We start from the raw sequence: 6,000 nt of genomic DNA on the forward strand, positions 1-6,000 counted from the left end.
AGGTGGTGATACATTCTTCCCCAATCTGTAGACAACTGAACTCACTTCATCAAGAGGACTGCATTTATAGTATAAGCCATGGATTATTCCAGACAGTTCGAGAATGTTCTGAAGAAAAAACAACGTAGAATACAGTTCTAAAATATTCTGCAAAATTCGAAACTGTTCGAAACCATTGTAAAATATTCTGGAAGTTCCTATTCTTCCGGAAGGACCTAGAATATTCCACTAGGGGACAGAAATAAAGTAGCTACCAAAGTTCCAAACAAGTAGAAATTTCCCAAACGTCTAAAATAGTAGTTGTCATAGGATGTCTGAATTAATGCAGATATACCCTTACGGTGACAACATTGTTTACCACATTGCCTATATGTGCATGTTTAACTGAGGACCTCCCATATCTATTTCTGCAGCGATATTAGTTTGCGTTGAACATCCAAAACTTGTTTTTCAAAATAAGCAAATGAAATCAGAGACTCCTTGTGTTTATCTATAAGTCACTAAATGTGTATCCATAGTGTCTGATGAAGCCAAGTGGGTAGTTGGCGAAACTTACATGTTAATAATTTTTACAACAAATGTATTGTTCTGCTCAGCGAGTTGCTTAAATCAAATATGCAAACGTCCGCCATTTTCATTTTTATTAACAAATTCCTGAAAACTTGCTCTGAGATTAGTTATGACATCACGAAGCATGTTTATAGCTAGTGCCAGAATTTCACATTAAATAGCAATCTTAAGTTGAAGATGCGTGGTACAAAGTTCGGTGTGCGCAAGGAGAGGGAGGGATTCATTCTATGGTACTCTTCATCCAGTTCAGTAACCATGGAGCAGTGAAATGCGGCACATCGCAATATCAGAGTAGAAGCCTTTTCCAAAAGCAACAAATCCGTTGTCTTTACAATGGTCGTCGTGGTCGAGATCGTTTTCGCAACATGATTTTGTTGTGAGTGGCAAATTTTAGAGAAACTGCACACGCAACAAAACAGTACAACCGGAAAGATCTGTGAGAACACTACAAAACGATGAGTCAGTACGCCACACCATTAAAACTAGCTCTTTCCGTTCATTTCGTTGACATTCCAATACCTGGAACATTTCAGACTGAATTTGTCGATAATTTCTGCACCTGGATTTGCATTTTTCACCCGTACACAGGAGTTAAAACCTCGTGATTATGTGAAATTATGTGCTTTCGCTGAAAGGATGTTCAATGACTAGTAACACTATTTTAACGAGGAGTAATGATGTCCATTTTCGTCTTCCGGGTTTCGTTAATAAACAGAACTGTCGGTATTGGTCTGTAACGATCCCACCAGAAATTCATGAGCGGCCACTTCATTCACGAGTAACAATGGTGTAGGGTGACAAATCGTGGGTCCATTGGCCCGTATTTCTTCTAACAGGATAGTCAAACTGTTACAGCAACTTCTGATCAATGTGTTTCCATGTTAACAAACTTCCCCAGACATCATTGGTTTCCATAGCGGTGCTTAACGACATGTTCCCATAACGCGTAACGGATATCTCCTGGCCAACATGGTCACGCGACCTGTCTGCATGTTTTTAGACCTTACAAAAGCGTTTGACTTAGTGCCTCATAGAGAACTTTTATATAAAATAGAGAAATGTGGAATAAGAGGAGTAATAAGAAACTGGTTTCGTTCATATTTGACAGATAGAATGCAGGTGGTAGAAATAACTAGAGTAGATGGGAGAAATTCAAAATTAACTACTTTCACATCTACAATGAATAAAATAAAATGCGGCGTACCACAAGGATCAATTCTTGGGCCATTACTGTTTTTGATATATATAAACGATCTCCCGGATAATTTAAACTTTGCAAAAGCCACATTATTCGCGGATGACACAAGTGTAGCAATAACAGGCGAAAACCAACAACGATTAAATACTAACATAGAAAACACCGTAAAACAGCTAACGAACTGGTTTGATCATAATAAGTTAATAGTAAATTCAGAAAAAACCTTGTCAATAAGTTTTAAATTAACAAACAATAATCTAGATAAAGGAAGTATAAAAATAGGAGAAAACGAAATAAAACAAGTTAGTTTTGTAAAATTTTTAGGTGTACATATATCAGCAGATTTAAAATGGGATTATCATATAGAAAAAATTGCGAATAGGTTAAGAAAAATGTGTTTTGCCGTACAAACCATCAAAAATACTATAAACCGAAATACAGCAAAAATATTATATTACTGCTCATTTGAATCTATATTAAGATATGGATTAATATTTTGGGGAAATACTGTAAAAAGTAGAGATATTTTTGTTCTTCAAAAAAGAGTTGTACGAATCCTAGCTGGTGTAGGACCCCGAGAGTCCTGTAGGAAATATTTTAAAGAACTAGCTATACTACCTTTACCATGTTTGTATATATATTGCTTAATAGAATTTGTAAGATCCAACATAAATGAGTACATAACAAACGATGACATGCATGGATACAACGCAAGAAATAAGACTAATTTTCATCCACCAAACCATAGAACAGCAATGTACGAAAAGGGAGTAAAATATGCTGGTATTATGCTATACAATAAGTTACCAAACAAATTAAAGGTAATCAAGTCTAATGTTACATTCAAAAAAAAAAATTAAAAGAATACCTATTGTCACATTGCTTCTATACAATAGATGAATATAATCAATTAAATAGTCACAATGTAAATAGTAGTAGCAAAGTAACAAGATAGGTCCATTTATGTATAAGGTATGCTGTAGTATTTGTATAATGATATTTCAAATTACTGTAATGTATAAAAGTATGAATTATGTTTAACAAATGTGTCTAATATATATGTACTGCATCAATTAACCATGACGAATCCCATGTACTATCGGAAAATTATTTCCAAGTTTGTACAGAATGGAGGATAAATAAAATGAAATGAAATGAAATGAATTACTTTTTTTGTGGGGTGATCGGATGTCTAAAGTTTTCATTGGTAAACTACTCACTTTGGAAGAACTGAACGTTGCCACCACACGTAAAATTAGGAAAGTATCGATGGACGTGCTCGTGGTGTCATGAGAAATTTCAGAGCAAGACTTCAGTAATGTGTGACTAAATTCGAAAACGGATGATGATATTTTCTATAACTTTCGGAAGATTGTATATTTGTTAAATATTCTTTCTGGAGTCAAAAATACATTGTAAAAATGCTGGATTTACTGAAGAAATGTACACTTTTTTTGGGGGGGGGAGGAATACGAAAGTTACTCCAACTAAAAATCGTCGGACATTTCTGGCGTACCCTGTACTTATATATATAATAACAATAGCACTCAGTTAGTGCAGGCCTCGGTCAAAAGTAATGAAATCGAAAGGGGAATAAATCCCCCACGTAGTCTAAATAAAAAGGGGAATTTTTGTATGCAGTCTGTGAAATTTGTATACTTTCTCTAAAACGTCAATGGAAATAAGTACATACATATTTCGTCAAAAATATAACTTCCTGATGGAAGTAACAACAACAATAAAAATAATACAAGCAATAATTGATAATAGTGTGGTTGCTTTCGGTGTATCCATGAAATCTTATTGGGTGCGTTACAAGAGGTTTTTAGTAGCCTAAACAGAACCAAACTCGCTACTATACGCCTCATAGTAGAGTTTAATCACATGAATTAAAACCTGATAATTCTAGGCATGAATAAAAGATACAAGCCTCAATGTATAATTAGTTTAATGATTGTGATTGCTTGTTATGTGACATGTATGGCAGCTGATAGATCTCAATTAAGCACATACCTGCATATTTCCGATTGAAGTGATCGTCCTGTAACTTGTTCACTTACAGCATAAGTATTTGATATATCAGAACTTTACAGAAATGGCTGCGCTTTGATAGTAACTACCACTCTTCCACGAAGATGTTCGGAGTTTAAGGTTGAGATATACAGTTCCATTCTCAGAGCGACAAACAGACGACGCACGATATAAAATCTGGCTATATACCATACCATCCCGGAAGTATCTTGAAGTTTTATACTATTACTTTTGCTAATGTTGTTACCAGTAGCGTACGCAGGAATTTATTTCGGGAGGGGTTCAAACTCAATATGAGGGTATTTTATATTAAAATTCCTAAGATTGTCCCTAAAATTAGGCTAAATTTACACAAAAGTCGAAATTTCTGGGGGTCCGGACCCCCAGGACCCACCCCCTGCGTACGTCCCTGGTTGTTACCCAAAGTGTCCGTGGTTGTGACGCAGAGCCACTCGCTCGAAACACTAACCCAGAAATCCGGGTTCATGTGCAAATCGGAAATTCGTTCAGACGATGAAATGTCTCGATGCAAAATTTACATAATGAGAAAGTTAATTATGTAAGTTAAGCTGTCTTCAACGCATAAAGCGAATTCACAGGCCTCGAGATTATATAAAAATTCTTAACATTTTACAATGGATTTTCTATCATGAAATTATGTATAGTAGGGGAGACCGGGGCTGGCTGACGAACTGCATATAACTCCTTCATTAATTAACATAATGAGCTGTTGCTGCTGTCACAAAAGAGTGACCTATGGATGCAGCTGCCACCGTCATATGTAATTTGTAACTTGCGGATTATGGCGTCTATTAGGTAAAGAGTGTTTTTGCCAGTGTTTTTTTTTTTTTTTTTATAGTTCTCCGTTACATCATGGAATCGTCACTACTTGGAGTACAGAGGTAAGTAATATAGCATTAGTTAGATCCGAACTTTGTTTTTTATGGATATATAAACAATAAAACGTAAATGCCAAACAATTGCTGAGTAATTACGACTTCGTTGCACAACATGGGCATGGGGTTAGTTGGCATATAGCATTTGGAGTTGGTTGGCAAGTGCACCAACCAACCCCGTGTGAAATTTTATTTCATTTTACTTTTATTGTTACATTGTTTGTTTTATTGTTATGTAGTTTACAGTTCTACCAATCTTTTACTTCAATGTTATAGAATAGCATGCACGTATTTGATTACTGTCAAAATTTAGAAATCGAGATAATACTGTATGCTGGACTCTGAATTTTCTGAATAGGCCTAATTCTCAGGATCAAGAATATTTTGTATGTGCTCTTTTGTTAAAAAAAATAGAGGCCTAGCTATTGCTTTTTCTTTCTTTGTGGAAATTAGGAAATAAACTGCATTTCTCGATAATTCAGCTAAAACATATTATCTTAGTTTCTTACTTTGTTAACAGCGGAAAATAAACTACCTTTCTTGATAGTTCAGTTATTTTAATTACATTTTGAAATAATATGAAGAATTAACCTACACCAAATCCTATTAAAACTGATGTGGTTTAATAATCTTGTAGCTTTCAATGTCATGACAACCAAGCTAGAATGAAAGAAAGAAGTTTTCATATTTCATAATGTTGATTCTTTTAAATGGTGTGAATAAAAGTCATTTTAAACTTCAAATAGCATACCTCATTGCAATATATATAATAGAACTTAGAAAAATAACATTTATTTCTAATAAATCCAATTTTTGTTTATGTTTTGCTATATTTAAAAAGTATGCCAACCAGCCCCTTACTAGGGGTCGGTTGGCATACTCCATTTTAAAAGAAAGAAAATTTTATTTCTCGAAAACTATAAGCAACAAAACAAAAACAAAAGTTGAATTTATTAGAGGAAAAATTGGTCGGTCCGTACACATCCATTACATTGCAATACAGTGCACCATCTGCTCATAAAAGAAAATAAAGAATGTAAAGTTCGCCAATTAGTCCCGGTCTCATCTAATATTTTTCTTGTTTGTTCATCTTCTTTTTGACAAGTGATATTAAATTTGAAATAGAGATGCAAGGGCTCGGAAAAAAACTCGGTTTTTTCTGCTTCGCTTTTTTGCTTGGGAAATTTTGGGCTTTTTTCGAAATTTTGCTTTAAATTGATAAATCAGACTTTGTTTCGCTTCTGTACAGCACAAGAACTCATTTGATTAGTGGTTGATGTAAATAATAATATAGAACGTCTAAAA

Source organism: Thermobia domestica, chromosome 18 (genome assembly GCF_964235325.1).
Source record: "Thermobia domestica chromosome 18, izTheDome1.hap1.1, whole genome shotgun sequence".
Taxonomy (NCBI): Eukaryota; Metazoa; Arthropoda; class Insecta; order Zygentoma; family Lepismatidae; genus Thermobia; species Thermobia domestica.